The sequence below is a fragment of the Macaca thibetana genome, chromosome 10, assembly GCF_024542745.1.
Source record: "Macaca thibetana thibetana isolate TM-01 chromosome 10, ASM2454274v1, whole genome shotgun sequence".
Lineage (NCBI taxonomy): Eukaryota > Metazoa > Chordata > Mammalia > Primates > Cercopithecidae > Macaca > Macaca thibetana.
The window spans coordinates 93,681,266-93,699,228 of record NC_065587.1 but is presented as its reverse complement, the minus strand read 5'-3'; the positions used below and the strand labels follow the sequence as shown (position 1 = coordinate 93,699,228).

General features: G+C 45.6%; 1 pseudogene; it reads right to left on the bottom strand.

Annotated features, from left to right (window-relative positions):
- Positions 1-507: 507 nt before the first annotated feature.
- Positions 508-15,856, bottom strand: LOC126964132 (V-set domain-containing T-cell activation inhibitor 1-like; annotated as a pseudogene).
- Between the last annotated feature and the right edge of the window lie 2,107 nt (positions 15,857-17,963).

Here is a 17,963-nt window from a genome sequence, read left to right as displayed (position 1 = left end):
GAAGGTATATGTTTGTTGCCTTAATTTGAATTGTGGCCACGCAGGGTCTGGAGATCTAAATTCAGAGTGAGAAAACCTGAGGTAGAACTCAGGCAGTTCTCTTACAGAACTTGGCTTATAGGGTAGAATGAAGGGAAAGGAACTTAGAGGCTCAACAAGCTGAAGATAATGCCATCAGGCATTTCCCACAGGCCTTGTCAACTCTGTTCTCTGAAAGATGTTATCCTGGTGTCCGATAGAGTTTTGGCTGTCTGTGCTGAGGCAGCAGCCAAAGAGACAGAATGCTTATTTGCCAATGACTAATGTGAGGAAGCAGAGAGATTTGTTTGTTTCCCTCTTTCTAGGCCCTTTTCTACTCTAAATCAGGATTTCTTAGCCCTGACACAGTTGACACTTGGGACTGGGTGTGGTAATGGGGAGATGTCCTGTACACAGCAGGAGGTTAAACAGCACCCCTGGCCTCTATCCACTAGATGCTAATGGCACTGTGGCCTCCTTCACTCCCTCACTGTGGCAACCAAGACTGTCTTCAGACATTCCCCCGGGGATGGGGGGCGAAATCACCCCAGTTGAGTCCCGCTGCTCCAGATGCTGTTGAAAACTGAGGTCATAGCTGTCCACACAGGGTGGAGAGGAGAAGCCTCAGAGCTTGTGATGACATAATGCCTCATAGTCACGGTGAAAGGTCCTTCCCTGGACCAGTCACGGATGAACATCATCTGAGAAATAAACCTGCATTTGTTTGAAAAGAAGGTGCTCAGTTTACTTCTAAAATCGGTGCCACAGACTGGTTTGTTTATGCTAAAGTTATGATCTTTGGCATTTTTCAGTTGGGAAGAGAAGCTGAGACACCTTTGGAAGCATCATAAAAAGTGAATCATTTGACCCATTACTAAAATGCAGCCGTCCCTGAGTTGCGAAGTGGCAGTCAATTAGCAACGTCTTAGAATATACACTACAGCTTAATTTGTGGAATATAAGATGTGGATATGTTGGGATAGAGACTTTCCAGGAGCTTCCTCAGAGAAACATTACAGCACAGATAACTAAAATTTCAGAGACAAAGGATACGCAGTATCCTATCCTCTCATTCCCCAGTTGATAGGTAGGAGGAGGTCACTGATATCTGGGGATGCACTTGTCTCTACTTGGATTTTACTTATTACTCTTAACACACTTGTCCAGTTCAGATGAATTATTTTCCCAACTTTGAATATGTCTTTGAAGATAGATTTATCTTGTTCATATTGGAGCCTTCTGCTTTTGGCTTCTTTTTGTTTCTTGTTCTTGTTTGCTCACTCCAGACTTCTAAATATGAATTCATTTCCTCCCAGAAATATAAAACTAGGATGTATATGGTGGCAAAATAGTTCTGTAGATCCCTGTTGCAACAATGACTTTGCAGGCTTTTTTGTGGCCGAGTCACATCATTTTAGCATGAGGTAAGGGGCGAGAGGCAGAAGTGCCCAACTGATGGCAAAAAAAGAAGAGACACACAGAGAAGGCTTTGGGTTCAGCAGCTGTAGGTGGCTCTACCTTTTGATCTCAGATTCTGTCGCTTTGATATATCCCGTTGCTTTGGTAATGTCATTTTCAATCATACAGGAGTACGTGTTGTTGATCATAACATCGTAGAGCACAGACACAACCTTCATGGTCACATTCTCAGAGTTCAACTCAAAGATGGTATTGGAGACTTCTGAGAATTAGGCTCCCTAGTCAACTAGGGATCTTCAGACCACTGTGGTCCGGGGGTACCATCAGGGAGCCTCACATTGCAAGGTCTCTGAGCTGGCATTATAGTCTACTTTCACCTCTGGCATGCTGAAGGCTCCAGTTTTATATGCAAGGTTAGCATTCCCTTGCCTTTAGAAGTGATGATATAACATTTGTAGGTGCCAGCATCTGTGAGTTGTATGTTTTTCAGCCGCAGAGAGGCATTGCCAACTATCACTTGATCAGCAAGCATTGCTATCAGGCCTCTGAACATTTCATCCTGCTCTGACAGCTCATCTTTGCCTTCTTTGAACTCGTGGACAAAGCCTATAACCCCTTCCATCAGCCATTGTATCACAATATCAGAAAGTTTGATGTCAAGTTCAAAAGTGCAGCTCAGGATTCCATCCTACCCAGTGTTCCCAGCTGGGTTGAGAGTAGTGACTGTGATGGAGTGTCTCCCTGAAATACCAGAGCCAATGATGAGTGTAGGTGTTCCAGCCAGAATGATGATGATGCTAATTATACTCTGGAAACTTCATGGCCTTTCCTTTGTTTTCATGAAGACCCAATCTGCGGCTCTTTAGCATATTTCTTTTCTTTTCTTTTCTTTTCTTTTCTTTTTTTTTTTTTGAGACGGAGTCTTGCTCTGTCACCCAGGCTAAAGTGCAGTGGCGCAATCTCTGCTCACAGCAAGCTCCACCTCCCAGAGCCCCCTATTCTCTCCTCCTGAGTAGCTGGGACTACAGGCGCCCGCCACCATGCCTGGCTAATTTTTTTGTATTTTTCAGTGGAGATTGGGTTTCACCGTGTTAGCCAGGATGGTTTTGATATCCTGATCTCTTGATCCACCCGCCTCGGCCTCCCAAAGTGTTGGGATTACTGGCGTGAGCCACTGCGCCCAGCCTAGCATATTTCTTAAAGAAGAATGTGGAATAATAAATGATCCCAGGTGAAATTTATATCTATCTGGATTAAATCCTTGTGCTTTTCTGGAGGAATCAGGGAGCAGTGGGAGGCTGCAATACAGTGCTTCTTGAACTTGGATGTCGTATGTGTCCTCTTAAAGTCACAGCTTATCTCTCATCATTTAAGGGGAATTTTCAGGGGCCACAAATAAAGGGTAAAAACCAGAGTGGTGAGAAGAACTGCTTTGTGGACCTTGCCAGCTTTAGCAACCAGACTTTTTCTTTATTTTAAAAAATTGAGCAGAAAGTACAGAGAGTTCCCAATACACCCCTCCTCCTCCACAGTTTCCCTTATTATTAACATCTTGCAGTGGTGTGGTACATTTGTTATAACCAATGAACCAATATTGGTGCCTTATTAAGTAAAGTCTGCATTTCACATTAGGGTTCATTCTTTGTGTTGTGCATTATTTAAAAAAATTTTTTTTTGTAGAGATGAGGTCTCCCTATGTTGCCCAGGCTGGTCTCGAACTCCTGGGTCAAGTAATCCTCCCACCTTGGCCTCCCAAAGCATTGGGATTACAAGCATGAGCCACCATGCCTGGCTGTGTTTTACATTCTGTGGTTTTGGACAAATGTATAATGTTATGTATCCACCATTATAGCATCATATACAACAGTTTCATTGCCCTAAAAGTCCTCTGCATTCTGCCTATTCATCCGTCTCTTCCTCCCTCCAAATTCCTGGCAACCACAGATCTTTTTACTGTCTTCATTGTTTTGCCTTTTCCAAAATGTCCCATAGTTGGAATCATACAATAAGTATGACACTTATGTCACTTTAGTGTCTTTTATTTACCAACATGCATTGCATGTGAGGTTGCTCCACATCTTTTCATGGCTAGATAACTCACTTGTTTTTATCACTGAAAGATATTCCATTGCCTGGATTTATTTATATATTCACCAATTGAAGGAGCATCTTGATTGATTTCAGTTTTTGGCTACTAGGAAAAAGCTGCTATCAACATTCCTATGCAGGTTCTTGTGAGGGCATAAATTATCAACTCAATTGAGTAAACAGCAAGGTGTGTGATTGCCGGACCACATGGTAAGACTCTGTTTAGCTTTGTAACAAGTGGCCACACCATTCTCCAAGCTAGCTGTACCATTTTGCATTCCCTGCAATGAATGAGAGTTCCTGTTGTTCCACAATTCCATCAGCATTTGGTGTTGTGGGTGTTTTGGGTTTTTATCATTGTGTTCGGCGTGTAATCTCATTGTTTTAATTTGAAGTTCCTTAATGACATATGATGTTGAGCATCATTTCATATAATTGTTGCCATCTGTATATCTTCTTTCGTAAGTGTCTGTTCGGATCTTTTGCCCACTTAAAAACTGGGTTTTTTGTTTTCTTGCTGAATTTTAAGAGTTCTTTCTATGTATTGAATACAAGACCTTTAACAGATCTGTGCTTTGCAAATATTTTTTCCCAGTCTGTGGCTTGTCTTTTCATTATCTTAACAATGTGTATCACTGAGCAGATGTTTTTAATTTTAATAAAGTCTAACATCAGTTATTTTTGTCATGGATTGTGCTTTTGGGGTTGTATCTAAAAAGTCATCACCAAATCCAAGATCATTTAGATTTCCTTCTAAATTATCATCTAGAAGTTTTATAGTTTTGTGTTTTACATTTAAGTCTATGATTCATCTTGAGTTATTTTTTGGGTAAGGTGTAATGTTATTTTTTTGACTGTGGGTGTTAATTATTCCCATATCATTTGTTGAAAAACCTATCCTGTCTCCAGTAAATTGTGTTCATGTCTTTGTTAAGATCGGTTGAATGTATTTATGTAGGTCCACTCCTATGCTTTCTGTTCTGTTCCATTAACCTATGTGTCTCTTCTTTCATGTATACCATTTTGTCTTTATTACTGTAGTTTTATAGCAAGACTGGAAATTAGGTAATGTCAGTCCTCTAGCCTTGTTCTGTTTCAGCCAACGCAACTATGTTGGCTTTTATGAGTCTTTTACCTTTCCACACAAACTTTAGAATTACTTTGTTGATATCCACAAAGCAACTTGCTGGGATTTCGATTGGGATAGTTTTGAATCTATAGATTAAGTTAGGAAGAATTGACATCTTAACAATATTTAGTCTTCATATTCATGAACTTGGATATCTCTCCATTTATTTAGATATTTGATTTCTTTCATCAAAGTTTTATAGTTTTCCTCATATAGATTCTGTACACATTTTCTTAGATTTATACCTAAACATTTCATTTAGGTATAAACATTTCATTTATTTGTGCTAATGTAAATGGTGTTCTATTTTTAATTTGAAATCCCATTTACTCATTGGTGCCATATAAGGCAGCAATTAACTTTGCTTATTACTCCTGTATCCTGCCACCTTGCTGTGATGGTGTATTAGCTCCAGGAGTTTTCCCTGATGCTTTGAAATGTTCTACGTAGACAATCATTTCATCTGCAACCAAAGACAGTTTTATTTCTTCCCTCCCAATTTATATGCCTTTTCTTTTCTCATTGCATTGACTAGGACTTCCAGTATGATATTGAATAGGAGTGGTGACAGGGGACATTCTTACCTTTTACCCAAAATTAACGGGACAGCATCTAGTTTCTCATCACTAAGTATGAAGTTAGCTGTAGGCTTTTAAAAATTTTATTTTTAGTTTTTGTGGGTACATAGTAGGTGTATATATTTATGGGTGACATGGTTTGACTCTGTGTCCCCATCCAAATCTCATGTTGAATTGTAATCTCCAGTGTTGAGTAAGGGACCTGGTGGGAGGCGATTGGATCATGGGGGAAGATTTTCCCCTTGCTCTTCTTATGATAGTGAGTGACTTCTCATGATACCTGATTGTTTGAAGTGTGTAGCACTTCCCCTTCACTCTCTCTCTTTCTCCTGCAACCCTGTGAAGACATGCTTGCTTCCCATTCACTCTTCCATCATGATTGTAAGTTTTCTGAGGCCTCTCCAGTCATGCCTTCTACATAGCCTATGGAACTGTAAGTTAATTAAACCTCTTTGTAAAATAAATTACCCAGTTTCAGGGAGTTCTTTAAAGCAGTGTGATAACAGACTGATACAGAAAATTGGTACCAAAGATGTGGGGCATTGCTATAAAGATACCTGAAAACATGGGAGCAATTTTCACTTAACAAAATGACCTCTACTTCCTATGTCAATTTCTTCTGTAGTGCAGGTTAAGTCTGATGTTTCTTTGCTGATTTTCTGTCTGGAAGATCTATCCAATGTTGAAAGTAAGGGAACTGTTATTGTGTTGGGGCCTATCTCTTTCTTTAGCTCTAATAATATTTTCTTTATGTATTCTAATGTTAAGTGTATATGTATTTATAATTTTTATATCTTCTTGCTGATCTGACCCCTTTATTATTATATAGTGAGCTTCTTTGTCTTTTCTGATAGTTTGTGTCTTGAAATCTATTTTGTCTGATATAAGCATAGCCACTCCTGCTCTTTTTTGGTTTCCCCTGGCATGGAATATCTTTGTCCATTTCTTTATTTTCAGTCTATGTGTGTCTTTATAGATTAAATGTGTTTATTGTAGGTCTTGTTTTTTTAATCCATTGAGCCACTCTATATCTTTTTATTAGACAGTTTTGTCCATTTGCATTCCATGTTATTATTGATAAGTAAGAACTTAGTCCTGCCATTTTGTTGTTTTCTGGTTGTTTTGTGGAGTTGTGGGTTTTTTGTAGATGTTCTTTATCAGGTTGAGAAAGTCTTCCTCTATTCCTAGTTTTCTGAGAGGATTTTTTTCTTTATCTGGAATGGGTGTCATATTTTGTCATTTTTTCTGCATTTGAAGATATGACAATATGATTTCTTCTTTTCTATGTGATAGATTACATTGATTGATTTTTTTTTTTTTGAGACAGAGTCTCGCTCTGTTACCCAGACTAGAGTACAGTGGTATGATCCTGGCTCACTGCAACCTCCGCCTTCTGGGTTCAAGCAATTTTCCTGCTTCAGCCTTCCTGAGTAGCTGGGATTACAAGTACCTGCCACCATGCTCAGCTAATTTTTGTATCTTTTTAGTAGAGATGGGGTTTTACCATGTTGGCCAGGCTGGTCTTGAACTCCTGACCTCAAGTGATCCACCTGCCTTGGCCTCCCAAAGTGTTGGGATTACAGGCATGAGCCACTGTGCCTGGCCACATTAATTGATTTTTAAATGTAGAACCAGGCTTGCATACCTGGGATTAAATCTGTTACCCAGGCTGGAGTACAGTGGCATAGTCATAGCTCTAGTCATAGCTAGGAGTCATGAACTCCTAGGCTCAAAGGATCTTCCTGCCTTAGCCTCCCTAGTAGTGGGACTAAAGGCATACAGCACCATGGCTGGCTATTTAATTTATTTTTATTTTTATTGTTAGAGACAGGGGTCTTTATATGTTGCCCAGCTGGTCTCTAATTCCTGGCCTTACGCAATCCTCCTAGTTTAACCTCCTGAGTTGTTGGAATTACAAACATGAGCCATTGTCCCTGGCATAATTCTTTTTATACACTTTTGGGTTAATTTGCTAATATTTTGATGATAATTTTTCCATCTGTGTTCATGAGAGATACTGGTTTGTATTTTTCCTTTCTTATAATGTCCTTATCTAGTTTTGGTAGTACAGTAATGTTGGCCTCATAGAATGAATTAGGAAGAATTCCCTTTGTTTTTATATTTTGGAAGAGACTTTAGAGAATTTGTATTATTTTGTCCTTAAATGGTTTGGTGGAAGCAACCAGTGAAATAACCTGGGCTTAGTGCTTTATTATTTTTTTTTGAGGGCTATTAGTTATTGATTTAATTTCCTCAGTAGATACAGACCTACTTAGAATATCTATTTCTCTTTTTGTGAGTTTTGGTAATTTGTGTCTTTCAGAAAAATTATCCATTTCATCCAACTTATCAAATGTATGCATATAATTGTTTATAATATTTCTTTATTATCTTTTTAATGTTCATGGGATCAGCAGTGATTACCTTTCTTTTATTTATCGTATGAGCAATTTGTAGCTCTTTCTTTTTCACTTAGCCAGAATAGAGGTTTACTGATTTTATTGATCTTTTCAGAGAGTCAGCTTTTGGTTTCATTTATTTTTTCTAATGATTTATTACTTTCCATTTTATTGAATTATTCTCTAATTTTAAAATTTATTTTCTTATATCTACTTTTGATTTAATTTGCCCTTCTTTTTTTCTAATTTCCTAAGTTGGAAGATTGGATGATTGATTTAAGATATTCCTTCTTTTCTTTTTTTTTTTTGGAGACAGAGTCTTACTCTGTCGCCCAGGCTAGAGTGCAATGGTACCATTTCGGCTCACTGCAACCTCTACCTCCTAGGTTCAAGCGATTCTCCTGCCTCAGCCTCCCAAGTAGCTGGGACTACGGGCGTGCACCACTATGCCCAGCTGATTTTTATATTTTTAGTAAAGACAGGGTTTCACCATGTTGGCCAGACTGGTCTCCAACTCCTGACCTCAGGTGATCTACCCGTCTCAGCCTCCTAAAGTGCTGCGATTACAAGCTTGAGCCACTGCGCCCGGCCCTTCCTTTTTTTTTAGCAAATGAATTTAATGTTACATATTTTCCTCTAAGTGCTGTTTTCACTGCATTCCACACATTTGGTAAGTTGTATTTTCATTTTTATTAAGTTAAAAATACTTTTTAATTTTTCTTGACACTTTTTAAATTCTTTTGTAAAATAGAAGTACATTGCTTAATCTCCATATATTTGGGGATTTTTTTTCAGCTTCTGGTAGATTTTTGTTTTTGACTTCTAGTTTAATTCCACTGTGCTCTGAGAACATATTTTGTATAATTTCTATTCTTTTAAATTTGTTAAGATATGCATTATGGCCTCGAATATGGCATATGTGTTGAATGTTCCACGTGATCTTGAGAAAAATATGTATTCTGCTGTTGTTGGTTGAAGTACTCTATAGATGTCAGTTCGATCCAGTGATAAATGTTGCTGTTCCTTACTATATCCTGACTGATTTTATGCCCACTAGATCTACCAATTACTGATAGAGGAGTGTTGAAGTCTCCAACCATTAATGTAGTAAAGAATTTTATATAGCTTATATTTTCCTTGCTGTTCTATCAGTTTTTACTTCCTGTGTTTTGATCCTCTGTTGTTAGGTGCATGCATCTTAAGTATTATGTAAACCAAAAATAAAATTTGAAGGCCCCCCACCTTCCTGCAACCATCTGAATGGGCTCCCTCCTTGGCCAGGGCACTCTAAAATTTACCTCCTACTTGAAATGAAAGACAGGAGCCCTCAGGACCAGAACCAATGATGTACTCTCAGCAGTATGGGAAGTATGTACTCAAAGTTCCTCTAAGTGTGTGAGAGGATGAAGAGCATAAACCACTGCAGAATACTTTCCCCTTTGGCAGACAAAAGACTTGACTATAATTGTAGTTTAGGAAAAAAATGTCTCAGCATTTGGCATTTCCTGTCTCTCCAGGGAGCTGAACTTAGGATAGTGGCCTTTGTTGTGTCCAGGAAGGGCTGATTTAATGCATGTGGTGGCCAGTGTCTGCGATGGATGGGTCTTCTTCATTGTTGAACCCTCTCACTTCTGATTCCTCCTTCTCTTCTTCCTCCACTCTTTCATGAGCATTTCTCCGACTGATCTCAGGATGTCTGGTTATTAGTGTGTTTGGGGGAGTGAGCTAGAAGAAGAGTCAGTAATCAGACAAGCATGCTGCAACCCTCCACTCAGGGTGATGGACTGGAGGTACTGGGTCCACACAGATGGCTGCTGCAGCCAACATGCCAGAGTCTCCAACGTGCCCCAGCCACGCTGCCACTTCTGCTGGCCTTCATCAGTGAAAACCCAGCACAAACAAAGCAGTTCCAGGGTGGCAGCTCAGTGACATTCATTTCCACGCTTTCGTTGAAACCAGTGGACGAAACAGGTTTGTAAATCCCTCAGCCTCTTCCTCTTGTATTTTTAAAAATATTCAGCCTCTTTCTGCAGGAGGACAGTCCCAGGGCTGGGCTGTGAGAGTCTGTTGTTGGGGCGCCGTTATTTCCTCTTGAGCACTGAGGTTACAGTGGATGACATGCTCCCAGCCAGTCTTCCTTGGATCAGACCTTGAGTGTGGGCACAGGACTGGGGAGAGGACTCCAGATCTAATGTGGAGCGAATGCGGAAGAGCTGAGTTTCTCCCAGGAGACCCTGTCAGTCAACAGGCATATGGTTGAGACTCCTCCATCTTATGGCCTGTTCCCCTGCTGCAGACCTTCACCAAGCACTGGCTCTGCACCAGGAGTGTGCGGGGCCCTGGCATGCAGCAGCCCCAGGCCAGACCCAGCCCTGTTCTGGAGCTTATGGGCAGTCTAGGTTTGGGTTTTCCATGGCAGACTCTGAGACAGGGATTTGAATGAAGTAAGTAATGTGGGAGGAACCCAGGGAGTTCTAGTAGGGGAGGGGGCAGGGACACAGAGAAGCTGTGACAACAAGTGGCATTTCCCAAGGCTCAATCACACCAGGACCTCGGGTGACTATGCAAGGTGATTTCTCCTTGGGATTTTCCTACAACAGGATAATTGCACCCCTTGGCCAGGTATCACCCATCAACCCGTGTCATCTGTCAAGAGTGGCTGCTGGAGGCATCACCCTCTGATTCCAGGACTTCAGCCCTAACTGGTACACTCCTCGGTTTGGGGCATCCTCTGGTTGAGTGGCAGGCGCTGCAGGCAGGAGCCGTGGTGTGTGTGTGAACTGTATACAGAGGCAGCAGGTGACCCAGCTGCCCCAGCACTGTCAGCTGCAGCATCTGGCAAGGCGGACAGGTAAAGCAGTAAACCAGCAGGTGAGTGAATGGTTGCAATTGTAGCGGGTGCCTTGGAGGGAGCTGACTGGGAGTTGAGCACAGAAGGAGGTACAAAGACCTCCAAATAGGGTCATAGCTCGTGCCTGCCTCCTTGTAGTAGGTGGGCACCCAGCAAGCAGAGGCTGGAACCCTCAGTCACGTGGCCCTGGGAGAGCTGTTCTGACCTTTGCCTAGAGCCTCGGTGCTAGCTGTGAGCTAGGATGGTGATTGCGTTCACTTCTGATATGAGCTCGTTAAAAGCGCATCATCAGTGGCCGGGTAGGTTTCTCCATTGCCAAGAGATGACCTAGTGCTTGTTTAACGCCGGAAATGAAGCTCAGCGGCAGCTCTCGGGCTGTCCTTCAGTGGCCCCTCGCATGCCCAGGTGTGGTCTTCTGGTTGGCGTGGCTTGTGTCACCTCCCTCGTACCCTCTTGAGGTCCACACAGTGCACCTGCTTTTGTCTGCCACGGGGGAGAGGAGGAGAGGCAGATCCTTCTGTGCCCTCTGCTCTTGACCTTTTCTGCTGTGGGGTTGGAGGGTGGTCTTAGCTCAGGGGCTGGTTGCTGTGTCCTCTCCTGAGCTTAACTTGCCCCTGGGTTCCTTTTTCTTACAGATGGAACTTAACAAGAAGAAGCTAAGGAAGAGAAGAGGAGAGAGAGGAGAGGAGAGAGACAGTGAAGAGGCTGGAAAAGGAGAAAGAGAAATATGTTTTTTGGAATCAAAGTGTTACTTGGATTCTTACCCAGGATTTTCCTATTGTCTCAGGACCTAAAGGGAAAAGACCAGCCATGGTGTATGTGAGCCTCTGGGAAATCTGCCTCAAGCCCATAGCGCCATGCATCTACAGCAGTTGGAACAGCTTAAGAGTCAGACCTCTCTAGATCCCAAGCGCTGCAACATGAATAACAAAACCAAGGTTAAGCCACAGACCACGCCCCGTGGAGATTTCGCTGCTTCCAGCCTGACCATCAGGATTCGGGTCCTGACCGCTCCCCTGGCTGTTGGGCTGGTCCCAGCTCTGGGCCTTGGTTTTCTCACCCACAGAATGGGGACAATACAGGACCTCCCTCATCAGAGCTGTCATAAGTGCTAAGTGAACGGGTTCTTGTGAAGCCCTGCAGTGCCTGGCACAGACCAAGGGCCCCACCGATAGTGACTGTGAGTTTTCCCACGAATGTATTTTTTGATATGTAACATTTTAAAATAAAATTTTCTCTTTTCTTTTTTTCCTTCTCCTTTTGGAACCTCAATTTCCTGATTCCCTAAGCTCATGTCTGGTGCTATTATCCTAGTGCTGAACTCAAGCTTTCCTCATAGCTCCTTAGAGCATTTGAGAATAACTGTGTGTTTCTGCACCCAGAACATATTTGTGAAATCAGTCAGGATACATGGTTCATGAAGCATTAATAGAAGATGTGGTTCTCAAACTTGAGTGGGGCTCAGGGTCCCCTGGGGGACTTGTGAACACACAGATCTTGGATCTCCCCAAGGTCTCTGATGTCAGAGGTCTGGGTGGGGTCCTAGAGTTTGTTTTTCTGGCCAGTGCCCAGATGGCCAGAACCACTTTTGGGAACCACACTTTGAGAACCACTGGCACATAGTAAGGAGGCCTCTTCCAGAGGCCACCGGCGAAGCCACTGTCCTGAAAGGTAAAGAACATTTGTCCAGGGGATGTGTTAACGAAAAGAGCTTAAGAATCAGACAATAAGACCAAAGGACCATGAAGTGCTTCAAGAGTGCAGCAGTGATTTTGTTCCAGCTGGGGCAGGAAAACCTGGGGAGGCCCTGCGGTGAGGAACCATTTGGACTGGGCGTTGATGGATGGCTGAGCACTGCTTGGTGCTGGCCCTGCAAGTGCGATGTGGTGGGTCCTGTGTTCCACCTTGAATCTGTGTTTCATCCTTGAATATGGTGGCTTGTGGCTGCTTAGACCAGTCATCAAGGCCAGTGCACGCTAATACCCTGGGTACAATGCCCAGGACCTATGCTTCTAATGCCCTTGAATATATTTTAAAATCAGAAGGAAAAATGAATACGATAATAAAGAATATACAACAATGAATCTAGACTGGATTATATTCACCTTTATACCAACATAGGCACAAAATATACCTTTAAATATTTTTATAGAAGAAGGAGCCCATGAAAGCAAAAGTGCCATTTCCCCAAAAGTCACACTATGGCCTCGCTGATTGAACGTGATGGAAGTAATGCTCTGACTTCTGTGAAACGGCCAGGAAAGGCCGTGCAGCGTCTGCCTGGTTCTTATGGGATGCTCCCAACTCCCCCCGAGAGCCCACGAGGCCTATCAGCCTGGGCCATGTGAGCGAACTGCCTTGAGCACCCAGCCCAGCCCCGTTGAGCCCTCAGATGACTGCAGTCTCAGTCAGCAACCACGGGAGGGCTCTAAGTGATAACGGCCTGCTGAGCTCTCCCCAGATTTTTCAGCCACAAAACTGTGACCAAAATGAAATCATTTATTTTAAGTAGCTAAGTTTTGGGATAATGTGTTACCTTAAAATAGTAACCAGAACATCCTGCCAAGAAAGGGAACTTGGGGGTTGATGCTCTCATGGGGCTGATGAGAGGATGGACAACCCTGATCCCAGCACCCTGGGTTAGTTTTATAGGATATACCGGATTGCTGACTCTCGAGAGCCCACTTGTTCACTGACGTGCTGGGCATGTGATACCATCGCTTCTTCAGTCACTAGCAGGAAGGAGTTAGGAGTCAGCATTGCCCACGTGGCAAGGGGAAGCCACTGAGGAATTTGCAGTAGGGAGCAATAGGCTGTGCTTAAGTAAGGATCACTGTGGCTGTGGAATAAAGATGGCAGTGGTGGGGTACAGGAAGGGGCATGAAGGAGGTAGGTGGAGATTCCAGAGGGCAGAGCCCTGGCCATACATCCTAGACAGGGTTATTGGATGCAAATCACAGAAATGTCATCCAGCCAATGTACACAGAAAATAGCCTCACTGAATGGCATTATTTCTCCCCTGTACACTTCCCTACCCAGACTGATGGGCAGCTGCAGAGGATGGACAGGGATGTGCAGCCCAGGAACCTGGGAACAAGACCAGATCACCACAGGGCACAGCAGTGAGCATGCCATAGCATGCAGGGTAGCCACGGGACAGCCACCATCGCTGCTGCAGAATACCCTCCCTCTCCGTGTGTCCCTGGGTCAAGGTCACAGAACTGCCAAGGAGTGGGACAAGGAGGACTTTACCTGCTGTTTTGTGTTTGTGTTTTTGTTTTTTAGAAGCCACCTCTTTAGGGTACTCTGAAACTCATTTGTATACTGAATAGCCCTAGATTAAAAAATAAATTCCACTCCAGCAAGTGAGCAATTGGTCTGAACCATCCTGTGGCAATGGGTAGTGTCATGGTCTGTTCTGTGCTACGATAACAGAATACCGCAGACTGCGTAATTCATAAACAAACCACTTTTATTTGGCTCATGGTTTGGAGACTGGAAAGAAGTTCAAGGTCAAAGGACCACATCAGGGGGGAGGGCCTTCTTGCTGCCACATCACATGGTGGAAGGTGTCACATGGTGAGAGAGGAAGAGAGAGCAGAAGAGGGGACAGGAAGGGGCCAAACTCATGTGCCCACTCCCGTGGTCACTAACCCACGCTCACGATAACTAACCCATTCCCACAATAACTAACCCACTCCCGCAACAATGGTATCGATCCACTCCTCAGGGCAGAGCCCTCCTGACCTAATCACCCGCTAAAGCCTCCACCTCTCAACACTGCTGCATTGGAGATTAAGGTGCAACAAATGAACTTCAGGGCACACAGTCAAATCAGAGCAGGCAAAGGAGAGAAGACGCCACTTTGAGAGGATCTGAAGAGGGATGCAGGGTGGCAAGTCACCCAGAGTCAGAGTTAGGCTGTGAGCTCTCACTGCTTATATTCACATCCTATCTTTGCCACTGGATAGTGAGTGACCTCGGGCAATTTATGCAATTATTCGATCACTTGAAATTTTCACTTCCTCATCTGAAGGATGTGGACAATAATATTATCTACCCATAGAGCTGTGGTCAGGATGAAATGTGACCATTGTGACAAGGTATTTATAATAATAGCTGCCCCCAGTAAGAAGCCAAGAGAGGTCGGCCATCGCCATCACTTTCAGTCCTGGGAGGAGAGCCCGTGGAGAGAGTGAGGGGCTGAGGATGACGCTCGATTCTGTGTGGGCCCCGGGGTGGGGGAAGAGGAGACCTGGGGAGGTGTAGGCTGCAGGGGAGGCTGCTGTGTTCAGCTCTGAGTGTGCTGCATTTCAGCGCCCCGGGAGACTGGGTCAGACATGCAGGAGTACATTGAGACAGCAGCCTGGGCTTTGGGAGTGGGGTCCAGATTGGAGAAGATTCCGGAGGTCTGGGCAGGGAGATGGTGATTGCCCTGTGGAGTTCCACCTGAGGTGAAAGAAGGGCTCTGTAGACTTTGAGCTGAGCATTCCAGGAACACCCAGGTAAAAGCAAGATGGAGACAGGAAGTGTCTGAGCTCAAGTTCCTAGAAGCAGAGCCAGGGACGGGGTCTGGGTGCCTGAGAAATATTGAGACAAGGTCTCAGGAATGAGGGGCCAAGATGGTGTGGGAACAAGCTGAGCAAGGAGCTGACTTGGTCTGATCCATGAAGGGAGAGGGGCTTGGAGCAGAAATGCCTCTGCAGAGCTGTCCTTTGAAACAAGAGGAGAGACCTCGTATCATCCTTCTGTTGATGACACAGTGTGTGTGTTTGTCAGGGGGTGGGGGGCTCTGGATTAAGGGGCCTTTGTCAGCCGAGGGCAATTCTTCCTATTCGAGGGTCCCACACTCATAGCAGCTGAAAGAAGGTGCGACAGTTCTGGAAAGGGAGTCTCGGTAGGCACAACAGCATTTACATAGGAGGCAATAAGGAATGCAATCAACTAAAGCTCCTCCTGCTCGGATCTCTGGGAGGCGGAGTAGAAGGCGCCACTAAGAGTCACTCTGTGCAGGGGGGTGTGTGTCGGGGGGTGGGGGGTGGTGCTTACACCGCAATTCCCGTCAGTGTTTGGTCCCGTATAGCTCCACGTGTTAATTATTGGCACCTTTGGCTACTGGGCAGAGTGAGCTCTGAAGGTCGGGAAAAGTCCCCAGGTAAAGATGTGGCGGGCACTGGAGGCTGGGCAGGCGTGCAGGTGGAGGGGTCAGGCTGGAGGTGGGCAGGGCCAAACAGCGTCTGCTACAACTTTTAACTGAAGACACAAAAGCATCCGAGACGGAGCAGCCAGAGGTGGGAGGAAAATCAGAAGAACGGAGCTGCGGGGCGTCATTTTCACAGACGCACAGGGCGATCCGTTTCACCTTCTCCGGCATCCCACCCCATTGTGTCTGAGCACTTTATCCCGCCAGCCTGGCCAGCCGCGGCTCTGAGAAGCCCAAAAGGGGTGTCTGCTGAGCCACCCACAGCCGGTCCAACCTCAGCCTGGCGCTGCCAAGGCACATTCGCGGTCGGCGACAGAGGGGCTGGAGATCTTCCCTAGAAAATAATGAGCGGAGAAATCTTTATTGATTAGTTAAATCCCGGGTAATCCTGGCTGATGAAGACAGATTCGGAACCCTCAACGGATTTAGGGACCCAAAACGACTCCTGGGGGCGGCCTGGGGCGGGAACGCTCGCTGGGGCTGCGCCTATGGCCGTAGATTTGCAGGTGGTATCCAGGAGGGGGAAGCTGGAGGGAGCCATTTTTCTGGCCGCCAGGGCGCGGAGGCGTCCCCTAAACACGGCACGTAGAGTTGGCACGTAGATTTGGCAACTGCGAGGGCACCCCGGGGACACGAGGATTGTGGGTGGATCGTGGGCTAGCTCTTTGTCTCTTGCAGACGTCTCCTAAACGGCTAGAAGTGCTTCTCTGGTCTTGGCTGACGCTGAGCGAAGTATAACTTGACGCTGGGCTCTGAGAGGATCCCCACTACGCAGGGCGCGCAAGTGGATCCCAGAGCCTCGGCAGCAGCGGGAACACAGATTAGCGTAGCCTCGGGTGGGGGTCATTTCTCACTGTAGGAGGCAATGAAAGTGTCCTCCCGCGCTGCGCTCCTGCCATCCCCACGCTGTGAAACACAAGGTGACCCAGGACCCAACTCCCCACCGCTGGGGTCCTGCAGGCCTCTCCCTGACATTGAGGTCCCGGGATGAGTTAGGAACGCCTCAGTTCAGGAATTGCAAGACCCCTTAGAAGTTCGTTCCTTCTCCATCTCTGAGTCCCCTTAGAGCCTCAACACGGGCTCCTTGATCGAGTCTCTTGCTCTGTGTCGCCCTCCCCACGTCTCTGTCTGTGTCCGATGTGACTGGGTTAATAAGTCCCAGTTGCTCTCACCTGTAAAATGAGTTTACGACGATTCTTTCCGAGGATTTGGAAACTGGGGTGCTCTTGGCACTGCGCCACGGTCACCATAGAGAGTGTCCAAGGCTGGGCTCCCACTGCCTGGCCTGTGGGTGTCTTTGAATCACTGGCTATCTACTCTGGGTCTGTCACTCCGGTGATCGCCTACCTTCCAGGGAGACCGAGGGGAGGTAGACCCCAAGACCTGTCCCAGGTGAGGCCACTTGGTCGGCACCCGGGGCTGCAGGCGCGGCGCCTTCGTCAGCCCGCCTCTCTTAGTCTTTCCACTCGCGGAAGACCCCGGTCGGGCCACCTTACAACCGACTACTCTGCCTGCCTGACCGGTCTCGGGCTACAAACTGTGTGGAAGAGTAGGTATCTCCCTTAACTGCGACCCCAAATTCGGATTTACAAACGACTACGCAGTCCCGTGTGCCCAACGCCTTCCCTAAACCCAGAGATAAATCTGGGGGAAAATTCCTCGCGGAGCTAAAAGCAACGCCGGCGTCTAAAGCGTTCTCCCCCGAGCTGGAGCGATTCAAAAGACAATTATCTCAAAGGAAAGTTATTGTTTTGGTAATCCCGGGAACAGCTTGCAAGGGGAGATTTGGGTCTTCCTTTAGTAATGGAAAGTTAATACGCAGACTCCTGTAATTATCCTTATCGGAAGCCCCTTGTTTAATCTGCATGTTTAGCTGAGGCTCCACTCGAATGCGCAGAGAGTGGGAGACCCACTTTGCAGGGCCCGGGCTCGGGCTCCGGTCCCTGCGTGCGTGCAGCAGCCGCGCCGGGTTCCCGCAGAGCTCAGGCGTTTGCTCCTCCCTCGCTGCGGGACCTCCAACTGTAGGCCCCTCAGGGAGTGGGACTGAGGATATCTGCTTCCGGGGTTCTGGCATTGGGAAGGGGGGACTCAGGGCTCCCAGCGATGAGGGCTGGTGGGTTCAAAGCGCTAACCAGGAGTGACTTACCCACGTGATTTGGGGCCAACTTCAGCGAATATGAAAGTTTCACTGATTATTCAAAGAATCAGGCTTTCCTTGAATAATCGTGAAATCGGACAATAAATTGTAAGCCCCGATAAAAATGTGTGCTTTCCAGTA